The following is an 18,291-nucleotide window of genomic DNA, read 5'->3' on the forward strand; positions in this document are numbered from 1 at the left end:
AAGAAATTCAACAAACAAAATGTTCTTTATAATAGACAGGTGAAAATAAGATATGGCAAAATAACTATATACAAATGTGAATAACTAAAAAATAATTGAATTAATTTTAAAATAAAATAAGAATGAATGAAGTGTACACAACTAAATTAGTAATGAAATTGAATGAAAAGACTAAACTTCAGACAAATGACAACTTAAAAAATGCTTTTGTAATTTTTTCTTTCAAGATTGATTCGTAATATAAAAAAATCAACACCATTTTTAAACGTCAATTATTTGTGAAAATGACCTCATTATATCTTAATTTCTTTATAATTTTGTACAATGTAATATTAAGATGTAAATTAATACTAAAAATAATAAACAGTATTTTGATTTATTAATGTATAAATTGATTAATTAAAAAATTTACAAACTTCATGTCTATTGTAATGAATGTTTTCTTTCATTGGATATTCTCAACAGAACAGTAAAATGTAAATAATGGTTAGACTTTTACTTAAAAGTGGCTAACAACATTTTCTTCTGTGAAGAAGGTAAACTTTAAAAAATAACCACAAAAATAAATATTATCATGCAACTTTACACTTATTTCAGTAAATAGTCCAGGATGACACAATTGTTGTTTGAAGTCTGTGTATATTTTAAAATCCTATTTATGTTAAAATGAAGATCTGTGCATTTTCAACTCTTATTGTTTGTTGTTGGTAATCTTGTTTCTCTGATAAACCTGATATCTTAGGTTTTTATTCTGAGGGATCATGTTCCCTGGTAATTTATGCTCTGAACAAACTGCAGTACTTTGATTGTGTTTGATACACACTGCACATAATTATCCTAGGTAAGATTGTGTAACTTCAAAACGAGATCCTCTTACTACAGCTGTGCCTCATTCTTTGTGTGTGTGTGTGTGTGTGTATTCTTTATAAAATAAGTCTAATAACACATAAAACCTGTATATTATAGCTAAATAAACAGCTGTTTCAAGTACTTAGAAGAATAACTGTATCTCCACAGGAGCAGAAAAAGCTACTTCTAGATGTAATGATATCATCGACACATCCCATAAGTTATCAGATGCAAGTCAAATTAAACAAACAAATTCACCAGCCCCTTTTTATCTTCAGCATTCATTTCAGACTACATCATTTAGAGTGTCACCCAAATAACAGGTTGGTTATCTTTGCTTTTTTTTATGAGCTTAACATTTTTAATTCTGGATATAAAATTGATGGATATTTATAGGTCAATAAAAATTTTAAAGATGAGAAAATAAAGTTATTGTGGAAAAAACCATACTTTGAAATATTTAAATGTATATTGTTTTAGAATTTACTATTGTAAGTTGTTTATTTGTCAACAATCAGTTAAATGTGCTTAGAGGTTAACTTTATATGTAATTTGTTGTAAGCATCATACAGGGTGTTTGGAAAGTCACTGTGCACTTATATATTTATTGCGATGTGGAATAGGTGTATCTGGAAGTTTTTCAGCAAATTGCTGTTGCACCACATCTGTGTATCTACCACCTTCTTGGAATACGTGTTTGATGAGCCATACACGTTCTTCAGTTGTTAAAACCATATTGGGATCAAAATCTGAAATATAATAACATATGATTTAAAAACTGCACAGTGACTTTCCAAACACATTGTATATCTTATAAAACAAATCATCCCATCCTTTTGTTTGAATGTATATTATTAAGAATACAGACATATTTTTTTATCATGATATGGTGCAATGTTTTTTGATCACAAAGTTGTAGCTTTATCTATTAGGAACAATGTTGCAGCTACAGTATTCAGATTCAAAATACTTCAGGCATGAATTTTAAGATTTTTTCTTCTGTTTTGTACATATACTGAAAATTAAATGAAAGATTGAGAAAGATCCACAATTTATGCATAAGGCATTTGATACCACTGCTGGGGTGGTGCATGAAAATTAATATCCTTATTTTGAATGAATAAACATTGTATCAGAAACAGCCATGATGCTTCAAACCTTTGGAAACAGCTATTTAAATTCCAGATAATGCAATATTGAAATTATGTTAAATAAAAGTTTGATTTTATCAACACTGATGTTTTTTGAACTAAAAACAACAGATTTGTTGAATTTTTTTCTTTAATCAAACTTCATGGTGTATATTCATCAGATATTTTGCCAGCACTGTTATTGATGTTATGATAATGTGCAGTGGTGACTAACGTACAGTATTTGGATCACTATTACATGATAAAAATAAGGCTTTAACCTTTAAGTTCAGCTGATGATAAAAAGAAGTCAGAATTATGTTGTTGACAGAAACAAAATAATTAAAAACATTTTCCAAAGAAACTGTAAAAGTTTGAATGTTAACAATACTGGAACCTTGAGTTATCACTGTGTATTAAAGACATTTTTATTTTAGTTAGGAAATAGTAATTGGACAGATTCTTTAAGTGTTAATTTCTGAAAATACATTTCTGATGTTTTTTGAGAGCCTTACCAGCTTTTCATTAATACTATTTATAAAACACTTCATAGAAGGAGGATTTTTTTAAAATAGCTTTATATTGCAATGTTTTAAAACAAAGTTTGCTTCATAGTAAGGAAAGAAGCTTCTTGTTCTCAGATAGAAAAACTTGTAACAGCATGAAGATAAACTAAGAGGACTTTTTATTATAGCTTTCTGATGTAATTAAATATGATTTAGCCTTTAGAAAGTGTGATTTACAAGCTTAGAATAAATCAAACCTTAAACTTTCTTGGGCTAGAAACCTCATGATCACCCAAAGTTTGTGCCCTAAACAGAAGAGAGTAATAATGAATCAAGATTTGTTTGCACAAAGGTTAACAGATGAACTCAAATCTGCCATTGAACTACAAGTTTTGTGTTTTGGTTTTTGTTTTATAATAGTGATTGATTTTCAAATTCTGTTAGCTCTGATGCAATTGAAAGTTGAGATAAAAGATTTTTGGAATTTTGAGAAATGGCAGAGGAAAGTTATTGTTAGATTTTTGAATATGACTGAAAGTAGTTTATATTAAGTTTCTTTGGGATCACTCACAAATAATATAAACAAGAATGTTGATAATTATCTGCAATCTTTTATAATGCTAAAAACTAATATTTGTAATATTAGTTCCTAGCATGTGAAGGAAATTTTGAAAAAATGTTTAGAAAGAAGCTGGGGGCCTCACATAACCAAATGGTTAGCATACCAGACAGTGGATCTGGGATCTTCAAATCCACTACGTGTAGCCCATTACCACCATACCCAACTCTTCACCCCAAAAAAATTACAAAACAAAAAAACAACAACAACAACAAAACACTTTGGAGTCAGACAAGAGTAGCCCTATAATTGGTGATATATGCTGTTGACCAGCAATACTCTGAGTTGATATGTGCAAATATACAGAAACAAAGAACACTTGCCACAGTTTGGTATTTAGATAGTGGTTGGTGTATCTTATGGTAATGGTACCCTACAATTCTAAAGTCAGTTTGACAAATGTTTGCACTTTGGTGAGTTAGGTTTCATTTCGGATGCTTTTTTGTATTTTCAATTTATTTTAGAAACTTAATTTTAATTGTTACTCTTCCATGGTTTTAAGTATGCCATGACTTATAATCTTATAAAGATGATTTTAAAGGTTACATAGATATCTGTGAAGATGAATACAGTTGTGTATCATCTCAAGCACATAATACAATATACATACAATATTTAAGTGACAGATCTGTTGGATTGCAAACATTACTTTTCTTTGTAGCTTTAACTATGGATTTCAGTGACTAGTGTTTGACTAAAACAAGGTTTGAGTTTCTAAAATTAAAATATAAGGAGCATTTTAATCTATTATCAGCAGTGTCCAGGATTGCAAGTAAATCTTAAAAATTAAAGTTCATAATTTACACTTTCTTGCTTTTAAGTCTATTGTGGAATGCTTTTATCTGAAAATATTTAATGATATCTTACCCACACTTGATTCTTGATATCATGTTCATTCTACATATTGAGTGTAATGGAAGTAGAGGAAACCTTTTAGGATCAGAAAAACTAGCAACAAATAAAGAATTTAACTAGCTGAAAAAACACTTCCCAAGTTTGAAAGTATCCAGATGTGTCAATGAGGATGGCAGGAGTAGTGAAAAGAACTGGCTGATTTATTTTGTGCTATTAGTATCATTCAAATTCTGAAAACAATGAAATTTGCACTTTATGCAATTATGTAGTGTGATTATAAAATACAAAAAAAGTGCTTGCAATGAACGTTTACACATTGTTAGATGGATATGAGTCACAACAAAAATATTTAAATCATTTATTCTTTTACTTTTCAGAACTGTTGAATCTTAAACATTTCAGTTGTATATTTTAACAATGTATTTTAATTTGCAAGATTATTATGTAGATTTATTACAAGTTCAGATATTGGAAAACAAATATTTCTATAGCCCACAGTGTCATTGATTACAGCAGATAATGCTGAATAGGTAACTACATTTATTTCTCTGGTACTGGCTTGTTTTTTATACATGAATAAAAACAGTTTGAAATAGATGCATTGCTGTAAACTGGTTAAGTATGTATGTGTTACAAAATGTTCATGAACATTAGTATTATCAAGGAATGTATGATGGTTTAGTATTCATTGTAAATTGAATTTTCCAACCATTGGCAGGGTGGCTGTTGATCATATTGAGAAAAAAAGTTCATAAATACTTACAAAATAACAAGGTATTGCCAGAGTAAATTCTGGAGATATTATAACTATCATATTAGGATTTTTTTCACATGTATGGGTACTTTTCAAAGCTGATTTGTACCAGATTGTCTTGGGGTGCAACTTTGCCCAGTTCTTAGTGTTTGGACTTGTAATTTAAAGGTTGCAGGTTTGAAGCTTGCCCTTAAGAAAGACATTTTATCTTAATTGCTTCAATCTACCCAGATGTATAATGGCTACCTGCAGGTAGCTAGGGGTTAACCTGTGTTGAACTGACATCTCATCAGTTTAGAATACATCACAGGAAACCAGAGCAAAGTGCCAACTTTACATATCTTTTGAAGCACAAAAAGAATAAACTTACCTACTTAACTGTGTTTGTTCCTTTTTAATTACATCAAAATGCACCTGTTGTAGGTGATTTGCAAATAGCTTGCTCTTTTTTTTTTTACTTTAACCCTGTCACTATGGGTCACAAGTCAAATGCCATTTCACTAATTTTGTTGATTTGCATTCAAAATGTTATTGAACTACTATTATATGAACTTGTGTAACATTTAATATAATATTAAAACAACACACCTCGATATCAATTTTTGTGAATTGTGGTATGTTGAACGCAGCACTGGTTCAAATAAGATGTTTGTGATGTCAAAATAGAAAGTCTGTAGTTTTGTATGAATTAGGAAGTCAAGTTATCAATATTGGCAAGCTAGAATATAATATAAGAACCTTGTATCTTTCCTACATGCTGAGTTATTGCTTATGTACTGAATCAAACACAGTGGCCCCATTCACCTCTTTCTAATTTTGGAAACAGTCTCTTATATACACTCATTTCAATACATGACACGTGAATAACTTGCCAAAAGCTTGGAATGTCCTTGTAATTGCTTTCTCAGCCATTTTAAAGTGCTTGGAAACCATCTCATTCTTTTGAACCAAGATGTTAAGCAGGTAGTTTGTGTCTTTAGTTTACTCAAAATTACATATTTTTTTAGACTCAAATACAGCTTAGTTATTAAGCTTGATAAATTATAGTGGAATTCTGTGATATTGATACAGTTATTTATGATTTTTTTGGTTATTTAATATACATATAAAATATTTAAAAAAATCATTTCCTCCACATGCAAAATTTGAATAGGCTTAGCAATCTATGACAAGCAGTAAAGGTTGTTGTAACTAGAAGATACAATATTTTGCTACAGTTAGTTTATTTACTGTTCTGTATTTTAAGAAAAATAAATTTAAGAGCTTGTTTGTAAGTAGTGGTAATCTGTGTGTGTATATATAATGCACAATAATTGAAATGTGACTACTTTACCAAATATTAGTCCCATGAAGCACAACAAAGACAGGTCAGTTTTACATTATTTGATACGGTTACATGAATGCATATGCTCTATGTCGATACAAGTACTGTAATGTTAGTCAGGAGTGACTGGAAGGTCAATATAATAAAAATAATAAACATATATGTATATAAATGGATAATGTTATGAGTTTTAAGCTATTTAAAAAAAATATTGTACTCTTGTTATAATTTGTAGTCATTCTAGAACAGAAAAAGCATAATTTATATTTTCTAATTTTTTTATGATTGTTATGAGGTTGGTCAAAGTTATAGATCCTGCATAGTTAGGGTTGAGACAAAAACAGATAAAACAAATTTTTCAAATACATTGAAGGAGGTTTTAGAGGTTACACAAATTTGAGATTTTTGAGATGAAGAATAGTTTTTAATCATAATATAAAATCACTTTGCATCTGGACTTGACTGAAACAGACTTGATATTTTCACAAACAAATTTTTGTAAAAATTATCACTTTTTGTGTACAAAAACTTTCCAATCTTTCCTTAACATTTATCAAATTATGTGAAGGTATACATAACTACATCAAACATTATAGTATAAATACTTGCATACATTGTACCAAAACCATCACAAAAGGGTTAACAAATATATTCTGATAGAATATAAAAATGACAGTTTGCTCTAAATTGCTACTTGCCATATGTTTGTGTAATTTGCCTGTAACTTCATATGCAAGTAGTTTTAATTTGAAACTTTATTATATTTGACAGTCTTCAGGTAAAAGTTCTTTCTCCTACAAGTGGATGCAACAAGATATAGCAGTAGAAGATTCTGATATGCATTTGGATGAAATGTACTTAAGACTCCCACATCGACTTAAATCAATACCTTCAGTGTCTGATTCTTCAAGGTCTGATCAGTCACAGCTCTCAAGCTAAGGACAGTAGTGAAACACTGGTGAGTTGTACATGTTTTAGTGCTGCACCTTTGGCTCAACTTTCCTTCAAGGATTAATTACCATTAGTGTAGAAATTTTTTTGAGGTAGTTTAATTAATATGGAATAATAATATTTCAGTAAGATAATATATTCCAGTGAAGTCATTTGCATACCCTGTTTGGAAATTTTCTAGCATAGTTTTTATGATGTGGGTATGTACTTCAAACTAACTTTCACAATAAGGTAAATTCTTATGAGACTCTAAAGTTTTAAGGGTTAAAAAGTGAAATTTATTATGCATTTTACCTGTATACTTAGAATATCTTAAGTTTTAACAAGATAGTGTTATATTACAATTATTAACAACAAAGATTATCTTGCATGAAAACTGTTGTTTATTGTAACTGAAGTATTCACTTGATATGTTACATCTAGTACAAAGTGAACCACAGTTAGTACCAAATGCCAATATGAGTTATTTTGCTTCTTACCTTCTTCAGATTGATTGTGGTTGATTATGTTAGTTAATGATTCATCAGTTACAGATAGCATTGCAAATTTTGTAGTTACAAGAAACACTTCAAGTATTTCAGAAGACAAGTATGTAAATGCATACACATTAAACATATTTTCCATTTGTGCCAATAATAACTATTTATTTATATAAATACAATGATAATATTATTATTATTCTTAAAAGATGAAAAATTACTGATGCATAGTAGAGGACCATGTTTAAATTATTATGATTTAGAAAATCAACGTTAAAATTTAACCTATACTTAAATTAATTAAATTTTTATGTTTTTGTATTTAATTACTTAATATTTTTTAATTTCAGACAAGCACATCTGTATTAGCTAGCACCTGTCAGTGAAAAAAAATGCAAGTCACTGCACACTGTTTTGTGGTGAAATCTATTTCTCTGATAATCACTGACTGAGGATTACTTCCATTGATAAAAGATTCCAGATGTACTAAACCTAGTTAAATGAAGGATACATAAACTATCTTTTTTCAGACCTTTTACCATGTATGTGATGAATTGGGCAGTCATTTATTTAAAGGAGACAGTGATTTTATGTTCAATATAAAAGTTGTAATTTTTAGTGAATTAAAAAGGACCATTTGTTAATGATATTTATGATTGTTGTAAGTGGTAGTACCACAAACAAGAACAGTTGTGATGCTGTAACATTGTATCATCTGAAATCTAATATAATTTTCAGTAGAAATGCAAAAAATGCTTAAATACAGAAGATAACTGAGGTGTGATACAAATTTTTACTGCATACACTTGATTTGACTAATATGCAATTTTTAATTTATTCTAAAAGCTCAAATTTCAAAATAACAGTATACACCACTAAATTATTGTGCTTAGCATAGATAAGTCTGGTTTAAGAAGTACAAAGAAAAGTTAACTTTTATTTTTCATTGACCTCCATTTGTAAAAGTGTTTATCATAACTATCTCTTTTTGACTTTAATCTTTTGAGTTAATGGAGGTACCTAGATTATTCTATTTTCATTACTTCTGTATTTACAGTAATATGAAAAAAAATATGTACCATAACTTTTCCTTTGTTGATGTTAATCTTGTGACTTATGACAGTATTCTTCTATCTGTAAACCTGAAACAGTGATATATGTATCAGACACGTGTGTTGTATGTGAATTTTGGAAGGAAACAATTTCTTTTCTTCCTCTTTTCTAAGAATACTACAACATTGTCATATATAAACCAAAGATAATTTTTCTTATTTTATGTATACAAGTTTTAATATTCTATTTTAGCATGACAGAAATAAATGTGTGTTTGGAAGAATAGTCTTATCTGTGACATGATCTTATTTATAATTTTTGAAGAAAAAAGTTAAATTTTGTCACAATTTTCAATTGTGGACAAAGTTTGTGAAAAAGGAAAATGTACAGTATTTACTTTAGCAACTCTGGTAGATGTTAAACACTAATGTGTAACTAAGGCAAAATATATACAAGTAATTATTCAATAATGTAAAGAAAACAGAGGAAATACATGATATTTGTTTTTCTTAATCTCCTTCATGTACATGAGCTATAAAAGAAAATGGGCATGGAAGATGGTAAATTTGCTGTGTAGTGGTTGAAAACCAGATAAAAATTTAATGTGAAAGTTGTTACACTGTAATGGAACTATCAGAATATATTTGCAAAAATGAACTTATCTGTTGTTGCTATGATATTTTTTTTCAGTGTGTATCAAGTCCAACCTAAGTCCATTTGTGCAGTTTTTATCAGTTCATGGCTATTTTTGTTACTTTCCATCCATGTTTTTATGTTAGTGCTGTCTTTAAGTAACTAATCTCCAGTCTTCATGATGTTCTGAGGGGAAAAAACTTTAAAATTTTTTTTTTAAAACATATTAAATTTTAGATCTTTTACTTTTAGGCTTCTATTGTAAAGATGTTAATTTCATGAAAAATAGCATAAAATAATTTTTTTCACAGTGTGTTCTTTCAAACCTTGTATTTCTGTCAAAGTTTATTGTCAAATAAGAAGTTGTGAAACTTTGATACAAATAGGACATTTATGGTGTGAACTTGTGTAATTGGCTCTGGTCCTGCATACAATCATTAAATTGTTGCATTGTTACAGCTACCACTGTAACAAGGCTTTGTTGTTTAGTCTTGCCAATTTAAGGGGAAAATGCATCTGTAACATCAGTGTGTTGTTACAGGTAACAGACCTACGTTAGCACAAATTTTCAAATCTTCAGTGACCAAACACAATTCAATTTATCTTATCAAAAATTTATTTCACTTTAAAAATGCAATAAATATTAAGATATTCAGTGTTGTTACATTTAACAAAAAGACACTTCTTTTTCCCCAATATCCTGAAAATACACGTCAGAGAATCCAATTTGTAAAATTATCTGGGGGAGAACCCCTTGACCCACACCCCATATCAACCTCAAAAAAATGAGTGAACTTTAAAGAAATTATGACAGTGCTCCTGATGCTGCTTGTCATTATGAAATGTAATAGATATTGAAAAAAAAAATTGTAAGATGCCATTGAGTATTATATTGTAAAATTATGTTTCAAGCCACAATGTTAAGATTCTTCAGTCTTGTTTTATAATTTTTAAATGTTATATTTCATAACACAAATTTAAAACATGCAAGAGATACAACAAATTTGCATTGATATATCTACATGCTGTCAATTAACCAATGAACTTGTTTTGTTCATTAGAGCTAGTCATTACACATTAGAAATTATATTGCCATTTATACTAAGATACAGTAATTCTCTTCATTCTCATTCTCTGCTGCCTCCAATATGTAAACTTGCAGCCAATGACACAGCATGGATTTTGATCTCTTTGGAGATTGAGCATGTAAAAGGTCTGCCTCTTTCTTTGGTTCTCACCTACAATTCCTCCTGTGGACGCCAACCCTGTTTGGGCAGTCAGAGATCTTGATAGTCTTTTTCCACTAGATTTCAAATGTTTGGTTCTTCATATCAATTATGTAATCTCCATTTCCATTTGGGCAGTCAGAGATCTTGATAGTCTTTTTCCACTAGATTTCAAATGTTTGGTTCTTCATATCAATTATGTAATCTCCATTTCCAATATGGAAATTTATCTTTTTTTCACCTATTTATAATGCCTTTCATTCATGCATTTCCACACACAGTTTTTGCCTTATTTCTTGAGGAGTTTCTCTACTGTCTAGACTTTCATGAGACCTTGCCTCTTGCTTCATGGTCCACCATTTGCTGTACAGTCCATTAAATTTGGAAATATAAGACATTTTACAAATTGATTGTTTATATTATTATCTATAATTATTTGAATTCCTTAAAATATGCTTATTAAGATGAGTTAAAGCATAGTTATGTTATGATTCATAATTATCTGTTGTTTCTTCTATATCATTCAGATAAGCTTTACACGGTATGTCCTTCATTAGTTTTAAGTATGTTATTTCATTACCTTTGTATCATCATTTAATTGATAATTGTTTTCTTTTCTTGATTTGGGTAGGAATCCTCGAACTGGGGCCTACACAAACTTCTCGCAGCATTCTGCCTATTTACTGTTCAGTTTCTTTCTTAGATTATCATTGTTCAGTTAGGTTTAACAAGTTTTCATTCTTTTCATTTTACTGTAGTTCTACTTTAGATTTCCTTGTTATTTCTGTTCACTGCTTTGTTTGATTCCACTTCATTACTGCATTATTTATTGGCTTACCAATGGTGTTATTGATGAATTAATATGTACTTAGGTTCCAATTTTTCTTCACCACTACATCATATAGTGTTCATTTTCTATAATGCTTTTTCATTTTGTTTTTACAGTTTATGCTTTTATTGTTACTTAGTTTCTTTTAGCTCTACTTTATAATTATTACCATTCATTTCATTTAGTTTCTACTTTACCCTTTTTTTCTATTAAATTAATTCATAATTTACCCTTCTTACCATTAATTAGTTTCCTGTAGTTTCATGGACAGGTTCATATGTACTACAATTATAGGTTTTTCATTAACTCAATGTTACATAGCAGGGGTGACCAAACTAGCTTAATGTAAGAGCCATGTCTGATAAACTTCAGATGTTTGAGAGACACAAGACATGAACAAATATCACAGTATCACACAAACACTGCTAATTTCACTGCCTGCAACACAGCCACAATCACATGATTGCAAGCAGTACCCACTAAAACTAACATTGTCAGCACCTGCTTGTATGATTACTGATTCTCCAGCACAATTCCTCTGTTATCCTTGCTGATCCAAAATTTCTTTAATCCCCGACTCAAATCTAGCATTAAAATTAGGATTTAAATTCTTAAATATATTTACTCACCATGAACATTAAACTTACGGACTCTCAGTTTATACCCTGTAAATAATTATAAAGCTTGAAAAATTTTTTATATTAATTTTGATGCAAAATAGGAGTTCAGCCAACATGTTTATGTAAGCTGCAGTTCGGCCACCCCTGTCATATAACATACCTTCCAAATACCATTTTTCACTACACTGACTATCTCATTTTGTTTTTCCAAATAGTTTATGCTTTTTACAGTTAGTTTGGTTGATATCCATTTTATATTTTTTACCATTAATATTGTTTCTTTTATAACTTACTCTTCATACCAATAATTTAATTTTGTGTATTGCTCCTGAGGAGACAGTGTCTATTCTACCTGTATTTGCTATTTCTTACTTTCTGTATCAAATGGTTGAACCCATTTTCAAGTGTCACAAAACTGTCAGTTCTCCCTGACCTTATCATGGAATGCCTTCTATACTTATAATGCAGTATGTGCTACACCTTTATTACAACACGTTTTCAGGCAAATGTTTCAGAACATTATATTCATGTCTTCTGATCTGTACCTTTTGCATTTGGGAACTTATGAGCTTTACCTTCTATGGGCTTTCAATTTTACCTTAGTTTAACATTTTCTCCTCACATGACTTCTTTACTTTTGGGTTATTAGTTAGTGTGACAGTGCTGAGTGTTTTCCTGTTCATTATTAATAGGGTTTTATGGTCTGTTCCTTTTCTTCTCTTCTCCATTTGTTTGTGGGTGTTGCTCCTGTGGGTAACACCTGTTCACACTTCAGTTTTTGACATATGAGATCTGATGTTTTTAGGCCCACTTTCAGAATATTCATATCTTTACCTTGTGTTCCGGATTGCAGTTTTCCTTGTCCCAACACATTTTCATTGGAGTGGTCTCTTGATCCTCTTGTTTTCTAGTGGCTTTGTCTTTTGAGATTCTTCCCACATAGATTCCTTCATTATATCTCTTAACCTTCCATTTTGTATTTTGTACCTGGTACCAATTCCTCTGTCTAGGGCTGTTGATGCTTTTGGCCAGGATTGGTTCCATAGGATCCTGTATGTTCTTCCTCCCATCCTCTTACTTTCATGGATGATTTCTCTCATCTTTACCAATTCAGAGTTAGGTCCTTCTGATTGCTCCTTAATGACCAGCTCAATCCTGGTTTCTACTACTTCTCTACCTTCAGTTTGATAGAGGTGCATAGAGGGGGTCACATGCATCATGTGAGATTACTATGTTCCTATTGGTAGAGAGACAATGCATTAAAATTTCCATGAAGGACATGTTGGAACCACTTAAATCCAATGGAAGGGGGAGCTGAAGGCATATGGTCTACATAAATGTTTTCTTATAGAGGTTAGCAATGAACAAGAATAGCTAATCTTGTGAGAAGTACCTATTGAAAATACATTTTTAGTGTAGGAAAGTTATAACTTTCATAATTATGAGACGAGTAATATCATGCCACATTGTTTATTATGCAATGTATAAAGCACATGCTGAAGTGAAGTTAGTAGGTATTTCATTATATGAAGAGAATGCTACTAGTAGAACTATTATTTCAAAGCTGTGTGAATGATTACCTTTCCAACACACAATGACACTGATAGAAGTTATCCAAGCTATGCTACTCTTCTCCAGCTCCCACTCCAAGTGCATCCTTGAGCAAACCAGACTGTGCAAGTCCTAAGCTTTTAAGATTGAACATAAGGTCAAATGACAAGCCATAGAAGATTTATTGTGTCCAGAATATTCTCAAATGCCTGTTGTAGTATTTGAAGCACATGGGTGAGTATTTATTGTGGTTGTTGTTATTGTTCATGGTGGAGTTTGGTGCTGCTAAAGTTACCCCTAAAAAAAGCAGTTTGTACCTAAATATTGCCATATGGTAGATGCAAATAAGAAAAACCAGTGTAAGCTGTAAAAAATGGATGTTATTTATATTTCAGAGGTCTTTTTGTTTTTTGCAAAAACCCCAGGTAGAATGACTTTGATAGTTGTCACAAGGTAATTGATAGCAAATAGTTTTATATGACTGGAATGATCCATTCTGAGTTTGGTGATTTGGCCTCCAGGATTTCTCCTTTGAGAAACATCCATGAAACACTTATGGGAGAGTGTTTTAAATCTCACAAAACTGCTAATCCAACATAAATCTGTCTGCATTTCTGGACTTTGAAAATCCCTCTGCTTTACAGAGAGCCATACACTTAGCTTATTTGTCTTTGATTATTGATTTTGTTCTTCTGCATTTTAGATCTGGGTACATTAGCTGTTAAAGAACTAATGTCTAATCTCACCTTTCCTTCTACACAGGACATTTTGGTAGAAAAGAATGATTATTTTTGATTGTTTTTTTTCTTACTTTCACAATAGAAAGCAATCGGTTTGTATCCATAATAATTATAGTGATTGGCTTACAATTAATGTTGGAGTACCACAAGGTTCTGTTCTGGGCCCTTTATTATTTCTCATTTATATAAATGATATTCTTTACCAACAGTTTTTTGGAGATATCCAAGCCTATGCTGATGATATTGCTGTTGTTTATAGTAAGCCAAATCTAATTAATGAAGCCATTATTTCTAGTGATCTTAATAAAATTAAAAATTGGCTTTTCTGTAATGGCTTATCCTTAAATATATCTAAATCTTTTCTTCTTCAGTTTAACCTTTATGGTGTCATTCCAGCTTTTCCTTTTATTTTTTATCATTCTAGTGATTGTTATACTTACCCTAATTGTAAGTGTCCCAAATTGACTCAAGTTTCCTCTGTTAAATATTTAGGAATTATTTTAGATCGAAAATTAAATTGGCAATTTCATATTAATTCTTTAGTTAATAAATTAAAATATAGTTCTATGCTAGTTTTTGAACTTAGTCATTGTGCTCCTTATCATATTTTGTTAAGTGTATATTATGCTCTCTTTCAATCTTTCTTACAATATTGTATTTCAATTTGGGGTGGCACATATAAGACTTTTTTTAATTCCTATTCACAAGTTGCAAAAAGTGTTTTCTCTCTTATTTTTACTCATAGGCTTGATACCGATTTCAGTAAATTTAACTCCCCTCTTTCATATGATAAACTTTATTAATATTTTTTAGCTTTATCTACAATGCATGTTTCTTTTAATAGGCCTTTTAAAGTCACTTCATATTTTACACGACTCAATCTTTTTTTCCAATTAATGTACCTACACCACGTAAAACAGTTACACTTCATCAATATCTTTATTTGGCACCTCGTATTCATAATTTTATTCCTTATAGTATAAGATCTTCTATTAATCGTGTTAATCAAAAGAAATACTTAAAACAATGGATCTTAAATACTGATGATAATATTTTGGGAATTTTATTTTGATTTTGTAAGTTTTGATTTTACTTTATTATGTGTTTAACCATCACAGGACGAGTTATCTCTTTGTTGATGGTTTTATATTGTTATTTGATTTTTTGTGTCTAATTTATTGCTTAATAAATTTATTTATTTATTATATTATTATTATATTGGCATTTTATTTTCAGATGGCTTGTATGTTTTTACTATAAAGTGACAAATGTGCTTTTGAGAAGCAAAGTTAAACTGTATACACACAGTGGCCCCTCAACAAATCAATGATGATTGTAACCACTAATGAATAAATTTTGTCAGTCTGACTATGTTCCACTTGTGTGCAAATTAATGATGCAGTAATTACTCATTTTGTGTTCTGAAATGATCTTAAAACATTTGCACTGGGAAACATCTACATATTGTCCATATATCATTAGAGGATTTAACAGTTGAGAGTGAAAACTCAGCTTAGTTTGTTTTACAAATGAGATGTAATTAACATCATGTAAAAGAATCAAAATTTACAGAACTTCTCACAAACATAGGTTGATTGTTAAAAGCAATAAATAGCCACACAAAACAGTGAATGCTTTCAGGTGTGGTATTTGCTAACCTTCAAAAATCTCTTCTAGGAGATTATGTGAAAGTTTGCAAATCATTCTTCTGTTTTTCATGTCCCCTCGGTGTGGATTCCTGTACGTGGTGAGGGGACCTCCCAGGGAAGGTTCTGTTCTATCTGGTTACCTTCTCTGGGATCTAAACATCCACCCACGTGTTTGCCGTGCATGGCGACCCGTGAAGGGGAGGAGAGGATCCTGGTGGTTGAGGGGTCCAACCCTAACACACCACTTTGGCCTCGAATTCCTGTAGACGGGCGGCCTTTTGGTGGCCCCCCTTGGGTCAATCGGCTGGTCCACTTGGGCTAGAGTCAACCAAGTACCAGTGTTGGAAGTTCTCAACGGGTGTTGTGGACATTGTGCCTGATGCTGGTGTTTGGGTATAGTGCTCACAAAACCCTGGCGTTGCTGCATTGTCCTTGCGTGACTTTGTAGTGCGTCCCCTTGTAGGGCTCCATGGTGGGTGGGGTCAGTGGGTACCGAAATTTTTTCTTTTTCCTATGGATCCTCTAAAAAATTTAAATAAAATTGTTAAAAAACAGTCAATGGGTAAGCGACCACATCTTGAATACTCAGAACAGCAATCTTCAACATCAGTAACACACGTACCTTATTTTCTTATATTACATTCTCTTTCGGAAAAACCTTTAGGGAAAATGTCCCCTTTTTTTATTCAAAAGGGACTAGACTTGCTGGCTCTCCAAAATCAGTAAAGAAACTTCGATCTGGTGATATATTGGTTGAAACATCCACATCCCAACACAGTGAACTCCTCTTGAATTCAAAGGCAATTGGGGATATACCTATTGAGGTTACACCCCATGCTACCTTGAATTCTTCACAAGGAGTTATTGTTGAAAGGGATTTCAAGAACGTTCCCGAGTCAGAGATTCTCGCTGGTTTCTCCACTCAAGGAGTTTCTGCAGTGAGGCGCATCTCCACTCTCAAAGATGGAGTTACACTGCCAACAAATACCCTCGTTTTAACATTTACTTCATTACGTGCACCTGCCACCATCAAGGCAGGTTATCTCATTTGCAGGGTTCGGCCATACATACCAAACCCTCTTCGATGTTTCCAATGTCAGAGATTCGGCCACTCAAAGACATCCTGTCGTGGTTCCCTGACATGTGCTCGTTGTGGAGGCAAGGACCACGATGCCTATGACTGTGACATGAACCCACATTGCGTAAACTGCAATGGTTCTCACCTCTCTTACTTTCATTCTTGCCCAAAATGGTTGGAGGAAAAAGAGGTGCAGCGTTTGAAAACGACACGTGACATTAGTTATCCTGAGGCTCGGAAATTGCTGTCCACAACTCCATCTCGGACATATGCTGCTGCACTTCATTCCACAACTACAGTGGGAGTGCAGACAGATCTCTCTGTGCCTCCAAGAGAATTGTTTTCAAAACAAATGAAAAGCCTTTTGACCTCCGTGGTTAAAAAGGTTGATGAATCGACTTCCACACCTATCTCTGTTCCTCCCATACATTCCAACAAACCTCAAGATCCACGTCCTTCAGTTTCAAATACAGGCATTTCTTCTGATACATCTTTTTCTCCCACCACAAGAGACCAAACAATTATTCGTTCGCATCCTCAGTCACTGGATTCCCCTTCCAATAACAAAAACCTGCCCACCCGACACAGAGCAGGATCCATGGAGGTTGATAGACCTCCTCCGACTAAAGACAGTAAAGAAAAAAGACGTGGTCGTAAACCGAAGGGTTCTCCAGCCACTTCACCTACCCGTTCTTAAAAATGGCCACCTTGATACAATGGAACTGTCGAGGTTTACGTTCTAATCTGGATGATATCAAAACGCTGATTGCTTCCTACCATCCTGTTTGTCTTTCTTTACAAGAAACATTTTTCAAAACTGCTGATACTGTCTCCATTCGGCAGTTTTCTCTGTACAGAAATGACAGGTTGTGTGATGGTCGAGTACATGGAGGGGTGGCACTGTTGGTTGATCAACACGTGCCCACCCTGTCTTTGTCACTCGACACACCCTTGGAGGCTGTTGCCATCCGTGTTTCCTTGGGTCATACCATCACTGTTTGTTCTCTGTACCTGTCCCCTGGAAAGACATATGATCAATCAGATCTTGATGCTCTCGTTGAACAATTGCCATCTCCATTTCTAATCCTAGGGTATTTTAATGGACATCATTTCCTCTGGGGAAGTGCTATTATTGATGGGACGGGCCGATCTGTAGAGCGGATGCTCTCTGATCACAATCTTTCTCTTTTCAATACTGGTTCTTCCACTTACTTTCATGCACCTAGTCAGTCCTTTACCGCTATTGATCTCTCAGTTTGCTCCCCTCCATTATTCTCCCATTTTTCATGGAGGGTTGACAGTAATCCACTAGGCAGTGATCATTTTCCGATCATTTTGAGAGAGACTGGCCGTGGTCGATGCCACCCTACCTGCATGCCCCGGTGGAAGCTAGATCAGGCAGATTGGTCCACTTTCACTGCTCTCGCAGAACTTGATCCTGCCAT

Source organism: Tachypleus tridentatus, chromosome 11, assembly GCF_004210375.1.
Source record: "Tachypleus tridentatus isolate NWPU-2018 chromosome 11, ASM421037v1, whole genome shotgun sequence".
In the NCBI taxonomy this organism is placed as follows: domain Eukaryota; kingdom Metazoa; phylum Arthropoda; class Merostomata; order Xiphosura; family Limulidae; genus Tachypleus; species Tachypleus tridentatus.